Genomic DNA, 20,387 nt, shown 5'->3' with positions numbered 1-20,387 from the left:
GTGCTCAGCTTGTTGGCTTGCTGTCCTGTGGCTTCCGACCTTAATCCCTGCAGCATCACTTGGGAAAGAATGCCTTCCCCCTTTGCCTTTTGCCCAGTCATCTCCTTGCTTCCAGCCTGCCTTGCGGCACCTTTCTCAGCAGCATGTGATTCCTGGAAGTCTCTGGTCATTCGTTATGATGGTTGAGATGATGTTGTTGGCCGGATCCTGCCTTTGGAATTCAGTGGTAAACATTCTCACAAAATGCTTACTGTCTGTCACAATAATTTGCTAATCTGTTTATGGCTGGGATTCTTACAAAATGAAATCAGTCCCCCGCATTGCCTTTTCATCCAGATGTCTCCAAGAAGCAGAATTGGTGCCTTTGATGACATCCCTTTTGTTGGTGCTGTTTAACTCAACATTGAGCAATAAGCATTCAGGATTTTTCGTACTCTGGAGCTCTCAAGGTATAAGAACAACTGAAAGGGTTCTTCCATCTCCTGTTGCTATTGAAGGCAAACCTGAATGGGAGATTATTCAATATATCTGCTGCAAAGTCTGTTGTGTATGTTGGCAGACAGTGTGAATGGGAGCCAAAACAATGTTTGTACATTTGAAACTTCAGTGTTGTGTCATTAAAGAAAGAACAACGTGCTATTTCTGTTACTCTGTATTACAAGCTGAGGAAAATGCTGCAGCTACAGAACATATGGATATCATTTATGCCATAACTCTGGGGCTCTTTAGCTGCTGTGAAAGGCTGCACTGAACTTGCTAAGAATCCACCTGTCCTTTCCATCCTCATTCATTGCCAGCTGAAACATTTAGATGTCGTACCCAGGGACATGGTTTAGTGGCAGATATTGGTGACAGGTAGGCGGTTGGACTGGGTGATCTTGGAGGTCTTTTCCAACCTTGGTGATTCTATGATTCTCTATGCTTATATAGCAAAAACAAAGACCTAATTGTATTCTTAGTAAGTATAACTTCCAGGGAAGTTACAGATTGGGGGCATGAATACTAAGGTCTATGAAATACAAGACAAAGTTTAGGTAGCTGCAGGAACTCAGTTCCTCCTATTGCACTGTATTACAAAGGTGGAAGCAATGTTGCAGGTCACACCTAACTTAGCTCTGGAAGCAAACAGCTGATATCTGAAGTTAAGAAGGATTCCACATTGATGGAGAGTGCAGAGCTGCTTTCTTCAGCATGTATATTAAGTGACTTTGGATAACGCACACTTACCAAGGAAATACTGAAGTCTTCACAGAAGATGTTGTGGGAAAGAGCCAAGCAGCCTGATGTGGGAGATCAGAATGTGTGAATGATGTTTCTGAACCGGGAGGTAGGAACCAAAGGGATGCAGAAGGATACACTGCACTCCTCTAATGGAACTTACACATGAGGAGGCAGCTTGAAAGCTTCAGTCCAAAAAATATCAGAAGCTCTAAAACCTACCTAAAAGGAGCAAGGCACCAATTCTAAAAAGAGAAGGAAAGTTGGACAAAAACAGCCCCTTTGCACAGATTGCAGTTTATCTGTGCTGGAAGCATGCATGAGTTAAGCTGTTGCATGTTTTTTAACAGAGATACTCAAGAGCTTGCAGCTATTTCTAAACGCTGCATGTGATACAGGGGTAGTTGATGGAGCAGGAGGAAACATCTTTACAAGCAGTTGGAGGCATCCTGAGTTCAGGCTGAGCCTATGACCTGACAGTGCCCAGCTGGGGAGCAGAAGATGTTGAGAACCTGCTGCTCTAGTGCCATTTCTGCCATTTCTGCTGTGGGTATGAGGAGTGAAAGGATTTTAAAGGAAAGACTGTGCTGATTTCCAAGGCTGCTTTCCCTCTTTAGCATTGCCTTTTTGACTGTAGGTCTCTACACCTGGTAAAAATGTGTTGTCATAGTATGATATGGTCGTTCAGGACTGGAAAGTCATAGGAAGAGCCAAGTGTCCTTCTGAGGTGGAGGTCAGTGTATGTGGTCTCTGATTTGTGTGGCAAAGCTTGTATCATTTACCGACTGCATTTAATAACTGCTTGCCTGGAGAATAGAAACTCTTCTGTTTGCCCAGTTGTTATAATTGACTTTAGAAGTGGGTTTGTGATCAGGAACTTGAATTGATTAACTTATGGAAGTATGAAAAAAAAGTTATTTTTATAAACTCTCCTATGCTGCTTCATTTTAGCAGGGAGAGGAAGCCATTCAGATTGTGCCCCACAGGTCTGAGAGCTCTTCTGAGGTCTCGTGCTGTGCTCAGCCTCGTTTCCAAGCTGAATTTCTAGGAGGGCTTTTGGTGAAAGCTTTGCACAAGTGTCCATGTTGTTGACATTTTGCCCAAATAGACCTATTAACCTGTGAAGGAATTGGAGACTTGCAGTCCCTGTGTCACGAGGCTCCCCGAACCACCCTTCCAGTGACCACACTGCTCATGTTCTCAAGGAAAAAAATTCTATTGATGTATTATGTCTCTCCCAGTGCTTCCTGATAACATATAGGATGCTGCACCTGTGCATTTCTGGTGTCAAATTCAGCCACTTTTAGAAGCTTTCTTCTTCCAGATGGAACGTAGTCTATTACAGTTGGCTTTTTACAGCACATTGAAACATTCACCGCTTCCCCTCCTCCAGTCTTTCATTCCATCATTTAGGAGGTGAGTTCACTTGCATCAGTTAAGTTTGGAGTAATACTCCAAACTAAAGTTTGGAGTAATGTCATTTGTTTGTAGGAAGCTATTTTGGATTTACACCCTTTAGGATAAGGATTTGCTCTTGAGTGCTATCCTTCCTCTCAGCCTCTTTCTCCACAGTTAAACCACTCCAGTGTTTTTGAAGGCTTGCACATTCACATCCCACATTAAATCCACAGTAGCCTGGAGGTCAGGCAGTCCCATGGCACTGTCAATATATCAGCTCTCTGAAATGGAGTTGCCTTTCATCAGATTCTTCTTTAGCGGGGTGAAAGATTTAATTTAATGGTTAAAAAAATAGAATAAGAAATGTGATACATGAGCAACTCCATCAGACTGTGTAGGAAAATGAGAGTTGGCAGGTGGAAACAGCAGCCCAGCCTTTCCATAACTTCTCTCTGAAAAGGCTGATTATGGAACAAGCACTCTGCTGAATGCTCCCCAGTGAGCCCTGTCTGTCAGCATCCAGAATCCACTTGTGTTTGAATGAACATTATTGTAATTATCTCCTTGTTTTTCAAACACTGTTTTTTAGGAGACGGGTCTCCTCTTCAGAGCACATCTCATACATTCTCTCTTAAGTGAATGCATTGCACCTAGGCAAAATGTAAGCATAAGGGTTAGAAACAAAAGGGCAAGGAGAGGAGCAAGTCTCTCAGTGAAAAATACGTAGGTGTAACCTTGGTCTGCTTTTAGCAGAGAAAAAACCTGCAAAGGGTTTGCAGTCTGTTGTTCCTTTCAGTGTAGATCTTACACCAACAGTGTACTTTGCAGTCAGCTTCTGGAAAGAGCAAGGGCTAAGCGAAAAAACTAAGAACATTTCGTATGTTCTTTGCCCTTGTTACTGAACTGCTTGCTCTCGTCTGCCAGTAGCTGTTAGAAAGGTATTTTCCTGTTTTACTGAGGGTTAACTGTTTCTGTCATCTTTACCACTGTTGGAACAGGCGCTGGTGCCAAGGATCACTTCCAAGATCGTCTTTAAAAGCTTCCCCAACTGTTGATTAGCCCAGAGACGTAAATTGCTTTCTATTCTCTGCATTTTTTCTTTTTTTTTTCTTTTTTCTTCCTGGATCTGTGACCTCCCAAATCTCTGAAACTGGCTCTGCTGTCTGAAGCAGCCACTGAAAGGAGTAAAATCCATTGTTCTTTCCTTCCTGAAGTGTAATGTGTCTTTACATATATATATGCATATATATATGTTCACAACACAGAATAAAAGCAGGGTATTTCTCCCCATTTTTCTTGCTGTCATTGTCTGGTTGCCTGAGTACCTAGCAGTACTCATGAGCTTCTTAATGAACTTTATTCAGTGTACGTCTGTGACACCTCCATTACAGAGGCTGTAGGCTTGCTTATACCAGCTCATACTCTCAACTGGTTACAGTGCCTACAAGCCACTGGTGTGTGAGCGTTGACATGGATTATGTTGCATTTATGTTATTAGCACAGAGGCTCTGCTCCAGGAGGAGAATCAGCATCGAGGGTTTGTACTTACTCTGCAACTCTATCTTGAGAACTTGAGGTCTGGGAGCGTAGGTGGGGAGATGACATAAACAGGGGAGGTGCATTCTGGCTCCATGAAGCCTCTGTGCAACCTGAGCCAAAGGGAAAGCAATCTTAGAAGGGACTCTGCCACATCTTGGCGATCTCTCAGTGTGGCTGAGCATCCTCTACCTACAGAGAGCAATTTATTGTGGCTGCTCACAGAGCAGCGAGATGCCCCAGCTCACTTCTGCAGCTACGTCATGGGATACTCTGAATGCAAAGGAAGTTATTTGGCAGCTGGTTTCAGCAGACAATACTGTTGTTACTGCCAAATGCTTTCTTTCTGGCTTGCCTTGGGGTGGGCAGGGGGGGAACAGCCACAGCTAATTGGAAACAGGTATTTGTCTGCAGGTAGTGCTGCCAGACAGAAGCCCTTCTGCATCTCGCAGAATCCACGCAAGCTGCAGTCTATGAACAAGCCCCATGGGGAAGGGGATGAATTTTTCACACCTGTTTCTCCAAATTTAATAATAATAAAAAATTCCATGCGAGCTGAAGGAAGGCAACATTCCAGTAACATTTTGCTTTTACTGAAATTTCCCGTAAGATGGGCCTCTGGCTATAGAATGGAAAATCTGTCCTCACTCACTTCCCCCCCAGTGCTGGGCGGACACATGGAGTCTGGTTGCTTTCTTCATTCTTGCCAGGGCTGCTGCAGTAGCTCTGTGCTTGTTAGTCCCGGGTGTTGTGAAGTCAGAGCCACGAGTCTGCCCGTCACAGGAGGCAGAGAGGCCTTGGTGGTTTGTTCCAGGGGACGTTCCTAAACCCTGTGTCACTTCATTACACAGCAAATTGAGAACAGACACCGGTAACGCAGACAGAAGGGAAGGGGGGGGGGGGGGGGCAGGGGGGAAGGAAAAAGGGGGAGTCATGAAGTCATGATAACATCAGAGAAATATCTGTAAAGTCCAGAAGTGCTTCTGCACTTTGGCCAAAGGCCAAGTGGAAATCCAAGATGCTTGATGTATTGAACTCTGGGTTTCCCACCACACTTCTTTTCGATCATTTACCAACAGGTAGGGAGGCACACAAACTTCTCAGTGTGGCTATTAACGTGTTGAGGTGGTGGAAAACTACAGAGGGAGGATGTGGGCTGAATGCAGCTATAATGGACTGGAATTCATGACACGGAGTAACTTGTTGGCTTTGTAAAATGGAATCACTTCCTCACTGTAACGAGCAATCTTGGACATGATCATTTTGGGATACCAAAGCACTGGCTGCTACATGAGTACTTGTAATCCTCATTGCATAATAGTGTCTGTAAAAAGCTTTTAAAAGGAAATAAAATATTTGGAATTTGATAGCTGCATAGGTCCTGCATCCATCCTCTCTCTGTTCTGCAGGCATCAATTTTAGAAGTCAGCCTTGTGGGAGTCGCTGCCTTTGCCAAAATAAATGTGATTGAAACTAATAACATTAGGAAAACACTCTCATAATTATAAATAAATAAGTATTTGCCCTTAAACTTATTTTAGATGAGAGAAACCTGAATGTACTCTAGCAAAATCAGGGCTGTTCTGAAGATAACAGATGAAAACAGATCTACAGCAGGAACTCTTTTCTTGGTTAGATCTTCACCTTGGTTGTGTGCTTCTGTGTGTTCCTTATTATAGACAGGAACAGCCATTCATTTGGCATAACCAAATAATTGAATTTACCCCCATATGCAGCAACAAGACTTTTCTGCTCTGTCTTGATTGTTCTGAATATATAGGTATTATTAAATGATTGGAACTGCCACTGCAGGAAAAGAAATGTTTCTTCTTTTGTGAATTAAACTTGTGTATTGAATCAACTTTGTTTTGGAAGAATATTTGCACAATAGTGTCCTACAATTTTTTACTTGAAAAGCATCTGGATAAAACAATTGTACTCAGAATAAAAACAGCAATTCCTGTTGTTGCTCTGCCATATAAATGGGTTGCAAGCAATTTTATTTCAGTATGGAATGATGTAGGTTATTCTGTTGTAGAAGTTACATTTTTGTTGTTAGAACTGAAAGGGTGATGATCTCAAATCTGACCATAAACTGGGAAACTGGACAGTAATAATGTTCAGGGCTCAATTGCAAGCTTGCAATTTTTTGTTGAATTTGGGTCTTCGATGTTCCCGACAGTCACTCCATCTTTCCTTTTTGGTTCAAATTAAAGCTAAAACCTGGATTTCTAAAATATAGAAGCTACGTAAGAACTGAGCTAACCCATTTGAAGAAGTCTGGGATTACAGCTGTCTTTAATGAAATTTGAGTTAGCTACAGAAAACGTAAGTAAGCTAAATCCCATCTGCTTTGAGGTTTCCCTTTGGTCCCAGAAGCAGCCAACTGCAGGATATGAGGAGAGGTGTATGGGGTCCTACCGGAAACGCTGGGGGAAAGGCAAGGCAAGAAGGGGCCTCCCTCTGCTCCTCGTGTCTGTGTTTGTGATGTGACCTCACCGCTCCCTGCCCCACGTAGAGACACAGCGCAGTGTTGTGAAATGCAAGGAGAGAGCTGAGGAGCTTGTCTTCCCCCTCGACACCACACAGATGCGATCTGAGCTGGCATCACTCCGTTTTCCCATCATTTCTCTTTGTTCATAGATCACGGGGAAAATGGGCAGTGCCTATCCTACCTATCAGAACCCTTCTGCCCCCAGGATTTTGCTGTTGAATCTGTGGTTCCACATCCAGAGGTCTTCCTTGAAAGTGAGCACGTTAGTTCCAGCTCACATGTCAAGGATTTGGTTGCTCTGTACAAAAACTTTGCAGTTTGAACAGCTCTGTTTTTTGGCTCACATTCCTACTCTTTCAGTGAACCTTTCAATTCTTCAGCTGCCTGCAAGGACTGAGGGTTACAAAGCCAATGATGGGTTCTGCATCAGTCAGATTCTTGACTTCATAATGATCTGCTGCTCAGACTCAAAAGTAAGACAGAGAGGTTAAATGTCCCTATTTGCTGATTTGTAACCATAATTAATCATTTTTGAACAATTTTAGGATAAGCTTTGAATACCAGAAACATAAGTGCCTACAACCAGGACAATAATTTGCCTACATGCTTGCTGACCTTACAGGAATGGCAGCAATGATGCAGGTGTTTTATAAAAGGATTAAACTGCAGCTTTTTTCTTAATTTCAAAAGGGTGTGTGATTGAAGGTCCTTCTGCACTATCTTCCTTTGCATTTGGATTTTGCCTTTAGCATTAAGACAGCTGTGATGACAGTTTTCAGCTTTAAAGGCTGAGCATGGTTACCTTGAAAGCCAGTGAGTTTTGTTGCTCCTGTAATTTTCCCCTCAGGAAGCTGTACATTCATTTCAAGCTAATTTTACTAAACTGTGTTGGTTTTGGTATAGTTTGTTGTGCCCTAGGGAAAGTCTGTGTGACATTTAAGGTCCCATCTCATTTTTTTTCTTTGTAAGTGCTTTGGTAATTTTTTTTTAAGAAATGAGCAGTTGGGATTCAATATTTCTTCTAAACTTGTGAAATTATTTTCTTTTAGTTACAGTACAGCATGGCTCATGCTGATCAGAATTATAGCTAGGGGGGTGGTAAGAGAAGGGGACAGACTTTTCATTGGGGTCTGTTGTGGTAGGACAGTGGGACATGGTTTGGGACTAAAAGGGGGGATTTTGGTTGGATATAAGGAAAATGCTGTTTACAGTAAGGGTAAGCATGCTCACATCTGTGCTCTGTAACTGACTGCCCTTCAGGCTTTCGTTGACATTAGGAATCTCATCACTTGAGGACATGTACTGATAGCAGCTATCGTTACATCTGAATGTTTTTTAGCTAGAATGGATAAACACTACAGATTTTGCTTTGTTGTTGTTGCTGCTTAAGCTTCAGCGTGAAAATGGTTCCTGCAGAATTCTTAGGGGTGTGTTTAATGTCATTACCTGTAATTTTGGCATCAGTAAGCTTGAATACACAGTTATAGTGAAGGGTGTTTATGTTTATTGTGATGGATAGAAGCACGTGGTCAAGTTTTTCTAATGAACTCAAGCACTTAGAAATGCAAATTGGCATGACGAGGTATAAAACCCTTGTTGGCAAGCAGATGAGGTGTTTTCCCTGTGCCATCTATGGCCTTACTGCTTACAAGTAATGCTGACATGCTGATAAAATCTTTACGCTATCTCAAACAGTAACCTTTGTTTTCTCTCTTGGTTCTCAGCACATTGGGATATTCTTCTCTCTCTTCCTATCTTGATACATAGCAAAAACCTTATTTTGCCTCACAGACTTTTAATAAAGTCTACTGTAAGTTTAATTTATGCCAAAGATACTTTTGAAGTTTAGAAGCTACTTTGCCACAGAGCCTGGCACCATCAGTTTGGGTGGAAAATACTTAAACATTGGTATTGTTTTTCTTCTCAGTTTACTCCTTATTTCTTGCAGTGAAGCTTTGATTCTTCTTGACTGATTTTTTCATTGGGCTCTCTAGATTTTATTTATAAATATTTTGGATACCACTAACAGTAAACTCTTGTCTAGTGTACATTATGAGTGTGTTGTTACCTACCTTGCAAAAAACACCTGCTTCATAGGCCAGAGAAAGAGGTGTGAGGATATGACCAAGGTCGTCTTTCAGAGCATGCAGTATGTTCTGTAACTGGCAGGATATTTAATATCTTATTGGGCATTATGGAGCCAAACTTTACTAGAGCACTCAGTGTTGATAATCTGAGCATCATTTGCTAACCTCACCCTCAGATTCTGTGTTCATCTGCTCAGGTCAGACTTACCTTGGAGTAGGGATAAACTTTTGCATTTTCTAATATCAAAACAATGCCATTCAGCATGGGTTGCAATTATCAGAATCGATCCAGCCTCAAAGCAAATGTCATTGTCAACACTGTTGAATAAAATGTAGTCATACTGCTATTTACACTGGGAAAGGATGGTCTATGAATAACTATATAAAATAATATTCTCGTTTAAACATATATGCACTGAACAGATAGTCAAGAGTTTGTAGTGTTTTTTGAAAACCCGTATTATATTTGAGAGCCATTAGTTCAGGAAGGAGGATATTAGTATACAGGCAACATGAATTGTTGTGAATATCAGATATTTAAAGCAAGAGTTTAGCTATTCAGATACTATCTGAAAAAGAAGTTAAGCTATCTTCTTGTGTATAAGCAATGAGTGATTCCAAACAGCAGATGTAGAGGATTGACCCTGTGATACGATGTATCTCTCTTTAAAGCTGCTCTTTTATCTTTCTTTTAACATTGCATGAGATAAACTGTAGTTGGTGGGTTCTGTTTCTCAGGCTGCCCTTCCTGAATCTGCTGTGACTGTCTCTGCTGTGCTCTTGTGCTCTGCTGTTGAGCCTGGTGCTGCTCTAACATCATTTTTCAGCAAGAAATTTGCTTTCTTCCAGCTACAGGCACTGAATATTTCCCCTGGCTCCTGAAATTATCCAAATTGAGAATGTTTCCCTGCCCCAAGCCATGATCATATGGCCATTTGTTTCGTAAGTTATATTCCAGCGCTCAGTGCATTCCCATCTGCACACTATTGAAATCAGCTTTGCTACGTGCGTGGCAAGATGCATCTCAGGATGTGCTCATCTCTGTGCCTTCAGGGCAGCTTTCACACTGTCTGATATGCCGATACAAAATAAATTATTCCTGAGACTGGGTAGATCAATCCAAGCTTTCAAACTGAACTAAATCTAATTACCTGTGTTGCAACAATGTTATCCCAAGGTAACCATGAGTACGCAGTGTGAAATCCACTATTTTCCAGAATATTTAGTTGGGATCTCTTTTGTACTTTCATGCTGTCCTTGATTTCACGCTATGTCCAGCTGTTCCTAAATTTGTCTGTTACGATTATCCTTACATGTGTGAATTGCATCTCCAGCGTGAGCTCGTGTGTAAAAGACAGTAAACTCAGCTGTATATACAAAATTTAATGCTCATTTACTTTCTCCTTTTCATTAAAATAGAAATCAACTGATATTGACAGTTATCTAGTGAAAGAGAACAGCACAGGGCAAATGATTCAGTTGTAATCCTTCATGTTTGACATCACAACCTAAAGCTATCTTTCTGATTAAAGTACGTTTTCCCTTTTCTTTCATGTTATCATTTGCTTCTGACTCAGTGTATCACTCAGTATTTTCCACAGAGTGTATTTAAAGGTGGGTGAGCCAGAAAAGATAAAACCAGGACAGGCCTGGACTCTTACCTGACTCTCATTCATCGCATCACGGCACGTTGTTTGAAGTCAGGTAAGTGGGTGGAGAAAGATAAACCAAATTTTTCTCCTGTATTTTGATTCAATAGCTGTTGGCAGAAGACCTGGTGTTAGCAAACACTACAAAAACAAATCCCACAGATTGCTTCCGGTCGTTTCCTCACAAGCTTTCTGTCTTGCTTAGGCTTGTGGATGTGGACAGAGAAATAAAGTGTTTCTCAAATACATCTGAAAGGACTTCTGAAGTAAGAGACAGCAAATGGTGCATTGTATGGGAACTGTCTGCTTCTCAGTCCCCATCAGATTTTATTGGGAAAATCTCACATTGGATTTTTACCCTTGAGTACAAATTTTAACTGAATTTCATAGGACTGTATAACTGGGGGAGAACTAGGGTGGGCTGGCACCGTGATCACCTTGAGAATATTCTGGGGAGAACAGTAGAAAAACACTGAGTATTTATTGGGGGCTGCATATGGTAACCTTATTGCCTTTGGAATCAATGGTAATGTCTAGAACAAGTTCTACTTTTAAGAGGTGTAGTGTTAGGAGGTCCCTCAGAGGTGTTCCAGAACCATGGAGATGTGGCACTGCAGGAGGTGGTCAGTTGGCATGGTGGGACGGGTTGGGGTTGGACGTGTTGATCTTAGAGGTCTTTTCCAACCTTAATGATTCTATGATTCTAAGTCAGCAGAGAGAATCCAATGCCTTTACTGGGGAGCAGTCAGCAGTTCTGACACTCTTTCCAGTAGGATCTCATTTCTGCTCTTATGGCATGACTGCTATGAAACACAGCGTGCCAGAAAATTAAAGCAAAAATTGAAAACTAGTGCTCATAAATAGAGCTGATAGAGGTGCATCCTTGATTGTACTGAAGCATTTGATCTCAGTGTTTCTTGAATACTTCTGCAGTTGCTCGGAGAAATGGGATCTGTTTGTTGTAAAAATCATTTGCAAAAATGTCACCAAGACTTGCTTGCTTTTTTTGTCAGCATTTGTTTAGAAATGACTGAGAGTTGTGCTGTGCATTGAAGAAGGGATTGAGCTCAGTGTTATTGTTACACATCAGAAAATAAACACAGGAATCAGTGGTAAATAGGAAATCCCCAGCAAAGAAAATCTGACTCGTGTTACCAGAAGAACTCTGTTTTCTGTAATGATAATAATTATAATAATGATTCTAAAATGGCAATTCAGAATTCCAAGGCCAGGAATTCCCCATCCTTTCCTGAAAGTGGAGGATGGGCCAAGTTTCCCTGATAGTGCTGTGCCTGTGAAGCAGGAAAAGGAAAAAATCCTAAAAGTGACGCGAGTCCATAGGGTCTGGGGAAGGCCAGCTGGGAGGAGACATACTCAGAAAGAGAGAATGCTCAGAATGGCCTGGACAGTCCGTCTTAATTCTTGTGAGCATCCTTGTTGCTGAGTAGGACCCCGCTGCTTTCTTACTGGGTAGTCCTACAGCCTCCTGAGATAGGTGGATAATGTTTAAAGGGGGTTTGGATCAGTCTTGCTTCTGAAATGGTGAAGTAATTTCATCCTTTCATCCCTACTCCTAGAACACAGACATGACAGAGCTTAAGTCTGTATTTCGCCCTGCAGCTCCTCTCCCTTTAAATACCCCCACCCCAAAAGAAAAAAAAGTAATGCCAGATAGAAGGGAGCTGAGTGCTGAAGGTAATTCTTTAACTGTGATCACAACTCTTTGCCATGAGGCCGAGATTTGGGAGCAACCAGGGGATACTCTGAACAGCACTGTGCATTACCCACAGCCCTGGGATGACTAAGGGACTTGTGGAGTGCTTGGAGGATCTTTCCAACACCCAACTGCATAGTCTCCCTTTAAAAAAAGGGAAGCTCTCCCGTGTGCTTCTGTAAGCTTTTCTCTCTTTTTAAGAGAATCAGCCCAGGATGCTGCTCAGCCCCGCTGTCCCCTCAGCTGAGGTAAAGCAGAAGCTGGGATGTAGAGATCACAAGCCTGGAAAGACCGATGTGTGCCAGATCGGCAGCTTGTTTTGTGCACATCTGAGCTGTTCTGCTCATCCCCATGGAGCGGTGCCAGCCTCACTGGCTGCCCATCAGCCCCAGCACACTCGGAGGGACTTTCTGGAATGGAAACCCTGTGCTTGTGATCCCCCTCATTTCAGTTTGCTACTCTTTCACAGTGTTAAAACAATGGGGATGGGGGTTGAAATTCCTGATAATGCGCTCTGCTGATGCTGTAAGGAAAATATTCCTCTTTCTGAGTCATTTGCCCTGAGCTGACTTTTTTTTTTGTTTGTTTGAGCAGTTCAGGGGTTTCCTTCTTTAGCCATAAACTGCATGCAAATTCTTTGTGTGTGTGTGTATGACAGTGTGTGTCTGTAAGAGCGTGTGTGTTTCTTCAGAAGCTAAGCCAAAGAGAGAGGCTGTTCCTTTAAAGCAAAACTGAAAAAAAAAAAAAAAAAAAAAAAAAATGCCTCCAGGCATCCTATTACAGTGGAATGAGCCAAGGATCAGGATTTGCAGCTCAGCTATATAAACCCGGCAGAATCTGGCTGATCAGACCAGGGTGCCGCTCTGTCAAACGCTCCTTTCGCACACGCGCACCAAATGAGACGGCACAACTTCTCTGAGTTTTGACAGGACGGCGAGGAAGTCGGGAGCTGGTAGCTGGCTGCAATACCTCTGCTTGGTGGAGGCTGCTCGCAGCGGGATCTGATCTGTCAGCCCACACGGTAAGCCTGCTTCCTTCCTCAATTAAAATATCAGGAGCTCTTTTCCCACCCAGGTCTGCAATAGCGATCCGTTGCGACCGTGGCAGCTGTGACTTTGTTCAGTTGGAGCAGGCACGGGTTTTAGGGAGTGCTTCATCTTTCGTTCATCTGTGCTCCCTGATGGCATGACAACATAGGAAAGGTTTCAATGGCATTGATCTGATCCGATGAATGAATGGAAGATGGGTTGGTTGAGTGCTGGTAGTTGACAGGTTGGGCAGAAAGTTGGGTTTGGAGTTTTGTCTTGGCTCATCAAGGTAAACGTGTCTACTGTTCTCACACTGTGCACCAGACAAAATCCACTTGCGATTCTCAGTCCTCACAGGTGACTCTTCCTATGCTCTGCTGTACAACCTGGGAAAGAATCAGGCCCTTTTTCGTTTGCTGTCTGCACGCCTATATGCACTGAAGCCTTTGTCACCTTCCTCCCTGCCTCCACTTGGCTCCAGTTTCTTTTAAAGCCCACCACTGTCTGAGTTTGCACTGGGGAGCCAAAAACAAAAGAGGGTTCAGCCTGTAGCTTGTTTCCAAGTGCTGACATGGGTGGGTTCTGGGCAGCGGGAGGGTTAAATTTTCCATCATTGTGGAAAAATGAAGACACTTGCTTTACGGTGTGCCTCGGCAGCTGCCTTGTGCACTGAGCTTTTCTGCATGACTGTGTCTGCGCTTAGGCTCAATTTGGCATAAAATAGAGAGGCTGACCAGGAGAAAGTCATTGCAGCTAGCTCCATTTGAGACTTAAGGACACTTACTAAAAACTTCATGTTCAATCACCTTTGCAGAGTTTCCTCTAAGTCATTTGCTCTCTGGCTACCTGGGGGAGTTTTTGGCAATCGCTCTAAACCGTATCACATCACACACTGAACGTGGTGTGTTCAGATGGATGTGATGTGTTCCATCGCACATTGGAGACATGAAGTTAAAAAGCAGAGTAAGGTGTTTATCAAATTGTCCTTTATGTAAAAGGAACAGAAATCAGTGAGTTGTGTGCTGTTGTATAGACAGGGCAAAAACCTTCCCATCAGGTTGGTGTGTGTGCTTTTTACCTAGATCTTTCAAAAATTAAACAAAAAAGAAGTTAAATAATGGCAATTCATTTTACACGCTTCATGGATGATGTTACAATGTGTTTGGTTTGTTATTATGGCCAGGCTCTGCGTTGCCTTTTAGAGCTGTGAAGCCTTACAGGTGCCGCAGGCAGTGAATGAGATGGGCAGCGGGGGGCTGTGATCGTGCCTTGAATTCTAGGAAGAGTGGCAGAAAAGGGTTAAGGGCGCTCTTTTTTTTTCTTCTTTTTTTTCCCCCTCACTGCTAATGGAAGCTTAGGAGCAAATGAAACGTTTAGCCAAAGTAAGGGGCACAGCCTGCCTGCAGCTGACCTTCCCTGGCATTGAGTTTTGAATGCACTTGAAGTGACTCAGTGAGTTCCAGTGAGTCCCCATTGCTGCCTCTGCTCTGTGCTGGGGAAAGGATGTGTGCCTGAACTGAGCAGGGGACAGGCAGCTGAAGGGGCAGAACGAAAAGAGATGTTGTGCAGGGCAACAACACATGTTGTGCTTGCCTCCCCATCACTGACCCCACCACATCACCATCCTCAGCAAATTGCTATTCGTTTGCCCCCTTTGCTTTTTGCTTATTACTTTTATCCTCTGGCTTCTTGCAGCCCAGGGAGAACTCTTTCTGAGTTCCAGTCCTTGATCTTGTAACTACCATTAATGTTTTCAAGGCTATAGAAAAGCCCTGTGATCTGCTGAAAAGCATGCAATCTGCAGATCAGAGTGCCCTGTCTCCTTTGGAGGGGAAGCTGATACACTGCTGCAGAAGTCTCATCCAGGTGCACTGTGGAAATAGATACATGATAAGAGAAAACAAGCCAGATCCAGTCCTCCCAGTGGAATAATGGTGCTTAATGATGTTGGATCTTAACTGAAGCATCCCTAAACTCACACTAAAAAGTGCTCCACAGAGCTACAAGTAACTGTTAGCTGGAGGTTTCTGTTAATAGAAATCAAACCATTGTGCAGGCAGAGCAGTATTTCTGTAGGTGTTCAATGTTCAGGTGGTGATAGCATATTTTTAATATTACTGCTTTTTTTGGTAAGAATATCTATAAAAAGTCAAAGACTATTCACAAGTGAAGATGTTCTGACTTGCTGTAAAGAGGCTGTCAAAGTGTTTTCTTGGGCATTGTTTCCCTTTTTGATAAATGATGAGGTGGGAAGGTGTGTGCTTCTTGAGAGCTTTTCATCCTTCCAATCCCAAGAGCAAAGCTGAGGAGCAAATTGAGGAGCATTGGAAGCAGTGAGAGTGAGGTCGCTTTGGAGCCAGAGCTCCAATCCTTTCATCATTCTGGTAAAACCACTGAAATAACAGACCTGTTCGTGCAGTTGTCTGCCTTTTTCCCAGTGCAACAAGTCAGTCTGTTCCTTTAGCTTTGTAGGATGTGTGAAGGGGTTTGAGTGGTGCTGAGCAGCAGTGCAATGTACTGGATTGCATGGTGTTGTTGGTATAAATGGATGTCTCACACTGGCAGATCTGTAAGGGAATAGCAGTGTTTGTTCTGTAGGCTGTTTCCATCAGTGAACCCAGTCATCTGCCTGGGTTAGACATGGATTTGCAATATAGTATAGCAGAGAGTGGTTTCTACTTCACTGTTAAGCACACATTTACCTGTCCTAATCCTATGGAGTACAGTGAAACAGCAGAAATTCAGACTTCTGGTTTGAAGTCAGTGATAATATATTCAACCTTGGTGACATTCCATCACAGCACTGCTCAGCTCAGGGGCCACTGACTGTTTTGAGGTCTGGTGTCTTGAAAAGCTCTGAGCTTAGAAGGGTATAATTTATATCACTAGAAAGTCAGAAACCTCAACTTCTCAATAGCGAAAACGTGTTTGTTTTGAACTGTGACAGATGGGGATACTGGGCTTTAAAACTATGCTCTGATTTACCAACCATGCACTTTTTCAGATTTAGTTTCTGGTATAAATTTAGTGCATCCTTCTCAAGGGCTGATCACTGTCATCAAAACCAATGGCTATCAACCACAGGTGTCTACAGTGGCTACAAACCACCAGGTGGTAGCTATTCCTTATAGTGCTAAGTGAGTAGACAGTGTAATGTCCTTGTTAGCAAAGTAGGAAACTAAAGAGGATAACCTGCACAGGTCATCATCATCCAAATGCAGAAATATGCAATAGCAGTGTGAGGAATTGTAGGACAAGTAGCTTTCAGTTCTGGGCAGAAAATACTAAAACTGGAACTTGAGCTGGAAATGAAGGGATGTGTACAGGTCAGTTTTGAATTTACAGTATGTGATTTAATTGGTTAAACTGCTCGATGTCGAAGTGGATTTGCTGTCTGTGGCTTGTTGGTTTTGTGATGGTTGGAGTGGATGATCTTGTAGGTCTTTTCCAACCCTGGTGTTTCCGTGATTCTGTGTTTATTAGAAATTGATGGTGGTGCTACTACTGCTACAGCACGGTAGTTTGTCATAATATTACAGAGAGTGAGTTGCCGTTGTAAGTGATGCTCTCCACCACAAAGAATTATCATTAGCAGTCCAAAAATTCTTTGTGTTGTGAAGAGAAAAGAAGGAGGAAACAGGAGAGTTCTCTGAGGAATGGGAACACTGGGAAGAAGATCAAATGGACAACCCTGGGACACGGCGTTGAGCTGTCTGTTTCCACTGACCTCTGGGTTTTATTCAGGTGTGAAATGTCCCCCAGCTCAGTGCTCACCGTCCGTTTGTGCTTTTGACCCTCTGTCCAATCCGAACCGAAGTTAAATGCCTTCCACATGTGGGAAAAGTTAAAAGCTGGGCATTCATCCAGAACCGTATGAAATCTTTCAATGTATGACGTAACTGAAGTGGGCAGACTGGGGAAGGGGAGGCAGAAAGGAGCTGTGCCTGATGCGATGTCTTTTGGTTCAGCAGACGGTATTTGGGCACTGAAAGAAGGAATGTGATAGGGATCTTTCTGCTGCAAGTACAAATTTTGAAGTACTTATTATCTCTTTTTAACATTCACAAATAGGAGCAAGCTCGTTACACAGCGCTGGAATGATGTACGAGGGCTGCTCCGAAACTAATGCCTCCTATTTAATTGTGTTGGCTCACGATGTCAGAGGCGGATGTTGGTGGGATGGCAGCAGAGGCTGAACTCTACCCACCAATATTCTGTTACATTTTGTTGCCGTGTGACAGATGGCAGCAGATGAGACCGAACAGTGGATGTGAGTCCAGCAAGGGCTGCATTTCAGCAGTGGCATGAAAGATAAGCCATATTCTGGATAGACATGAACAGCTCTCACACCACAAAATGAAGAGCATCTCAATCAGCTCATCTGCACAAATCCGATAATCATGGTCACCACGTGAAAAAATAGTGTTTTATAGCTGAGAATTTGCTCTATCAAATAGTGTTATTGTGCTCTTTGTATCTGTTGTAGTTTCCATGGAAATAATAAGAGGCATTACTTTCAGACTGACATATGCACATGCATTTATAACTAGACATGACCTTAATGTATTTTACTGAATTAATGTGTGCATCCTTTCTCTTTCTCCTACGTACTGCATATCGTGTTGCTGACAAAACAAGAACCCTTATAGCTTCAGTCAGTCTATCTGAACTTTGCCCTTACAGAATACCAGTTAATATCTGGGCTGACATTATATCCCACGAAACACTCATCAAAAACAAATGTGAGATTTTGAGGCCCAGGTTATGGAATCAGAAAGAATAATCTTCCATTTATGTTTTTGTTTCACTTCTGCGTGAGTCAGTCCCCAAAGATAAATTCATCCTGAGTTGATCCTGTTGTAAGCAATTTCTCCAAATTCACATCCTTAATTGTCTTGCCACTGCAGATTCAATTAAACTAAGGTGGGATGTTGCCAAGAACTTCCAACTAGAGAGTCCCTGTGTACAAATAGCCTGTGGCATTTTGTATTCTTTGGGGAGCGGAGAACAACGTTGCCAAGTTTGCATTCAGTCATCCATCACATATTAGCCTACTGGAGGTCCATTCTTCCCTAGCAATAGGGGAGCTCTGCTTCCTACTTAGAAAGATTACTCACTCAGAAAGCTCTTTCCCTGTAACCAGAACTGCACAGGGAAGAGAAAGGAAGCTTTCTTCAATTCATATAAGCGCTCAGTTTCCAAACCCTTGACAAAAATGATATTGTTTCATGCTTAGAAAATATATTCTTTTTAGTAATTGAGTAGAAAGTACAGGGTGGTGGAACAGAATTTTTTTAATATGTTTCAAAAACAATTACTTGAATCATAGATGTGACAAAGGTCTATTGTAGTAGTCTGCCTCTTCCCCATGCTGGGCTGTAGCATGGGCTGTATGTGTACAGATATTGGCCAAGATATTCAAAGGAGTCTGAAATTGGGCGCCTGGGAAATTCCACTGCAATGGGTTTGTTTCAAATAAGTACTTGAGCATTTGTCTGTACTTTATCCCAGGGAGCAGCAGAACATCAAAACCTTGTGTCTGCAGTGGGCAGTCTCTTCTGTTCGATGGAAAGCCTCTCTTTGGATGGGGCAGTTGTACATGGCTGTGCCAGATTTAGTGGTTATCTTCTTTGTGGCATGATCTCATTTTGCCAGAAGTCAGTTTGTCAGGCTTTCTAAAGGGGTTTAGTGTCCACTTTGCACCAGTTCTTTGTTTTGACTGGTTCCTTTGGAGAACCAGCTTCTTCTGGATACACTGAATCCTCCTAAATGGTTTCTCTGTGCTGTGTGACAAAGATTTATGCCAGGAAAGATATAAAGGTACCCTGTGATGTATAGGCAATCCATTCCACTTAGTGAACACAGTGTAACACATTTTTTTCCTTTACTTGTGGCTTGTACTTCCCTTCTGCACTGCTTGTACTGCAGTAATTCAAGGCTGACTCAGAATGAATGCTGCACACTGTGGGCTACAAGTGAAATGAGAACAGGATGCATATTAAGGGAAAGGTCTCAGATCGTTTTTCTTATTGAAGTATTTTGGCAATGTAAATAGTTTCCAGGAAAAAACGCTGGTGTTTCCCATGGTGAGCACTCCTTATGAATGTCCTATCTATTTTTCCAGATTGGTGGCCAAGTGAAGTGTTTATAGGAGGATACACCATCCACAAGCCAGGGAATTTATATTTCCACTGCCAAATGTTAATTAGCATATAGGTTTGCACACTTCACAGGTTAGCAAAGCAATCACAGCAGTCCACCCCAGCACCACAAGCACTGCAGCTCCAGGTTTGATGGAAAGAAAGAAAGGCCTAGAGAGAGAGCCATTCTCAAATAAATTAACACTATTGGTACTTTTCTTGTTGTTCTCAGGCTATTGTTTCATATGCTGTTTATTTGCCTCACTAGTACACTGGGATTTGAGAGGGTCACTGGCAGAAGGTAGGAAATATGGTCGCCTACCAGCCAGTATGTGTGCCTGTCCCTGCCTTCCCCATCTGTGGACATGGAACCTAGCCGAGTATCTATGTCCTCCCACCTGTGTGCTCATAGCCCAGTGCTTCTGCTATGGTAATGCCATGTTAGTGCCTTGGAAGGTTATTTTGGATGAGGAGTTTCATTTGCTTTGATTTCATAGAATCATAGAATCACCAAAAGACTTGGAAAAGACTTCCAAGATCATCTAGTCAAACTGTCCACCTACAATCAATATTTTACCACTAAACCACATCCCTAAATACAATATCTAATTTGGTTAGGATCTCTCCAAATTTGGCTGTGAATATATTTCTAGATCACTAATAATTTCACTGTCACTTTTCATGTGGGTGAATGCTCCTCTGTAAGAAAAGGGAAATGGTCCAGAATGAACACAGTGCTCTCTATGCTGTGGTTTGATTCTCATTTGTTCAAGTTTTGTTTCTCAGAAGACATGCAGGAGACCTTAAATTGTATTTGTTTTTTTCTCTCTCTAGATATATATTTACATCACGTTTGATATAAGCAATGTGCAATTCTGATAAATATGAATATGCCTTTAATACCCTATAGTTCTATATCCCAATGTCCTGTAAACACACCCTACCAGACTGATAAAGAGAAGGTATCAATGCAAAAAAAAAAAGTCAAGTTTACTGTATCAAACTCAAATCGTTTCAGTGGGGAGAGAGTTTGTTCTGCTAATGTGAGCAGCAATTTCACTTTGATATGGGATGTTGAATATGCATATAGAGTACCTGCTTGTCATTGTCTTAATTATACAGT

General features: G+C 42.4%; 1 protein-coding gene across 7 annotated transcripts in view; it reads left to right on the top strand.

Annotated features, from left to right (window-relative positions):
• Positions 1-20,387, top strand: part of TNC (tenascin C) — an 81,503-nt gene that overhangs the window by 2,694 nt on the left and 58,422 nt on the right. For 2 of the 7 annotated variants that reach the window (XM_042830598.1, XM_042830599.1), the window contains exon 1: positions 12,911-13,117. The exons of 1 other annotated variant lie outside the window; for it this stretch is intronic. The gene's annotated coding sequence lies outside the window, so the exon portion shown is untranslated. Of the gene's footprint in view, positions 1-12,908; positions 13,118-20,387 lie in introns of those variants that run through there. 4 more of the 7 variants (XM_042830602.1, XM_042830596.1, XM_042830600.1 and 1 more) reach the window with 4 other exon arrangements.

Source organism: Centrocercus urophasianus, unplaced genomic scaffold, assembly GCF_019232065.1.
Source record: "Centrocercus urophasianus isolate 14NV4802_14NV808 unplaced genomic scaffold, USGS_Curo_1.0 seq_34, whole genome shotgun sequence".
NCBI lineage: Eukaryota > Metazoa > Chordata > Aves > Galliformes > Phasianidae > Centrocercus > Centrocercus urophasianus.
This window is presented reverse-complemented; position numbering and strand designations above follow the sequence as displayed.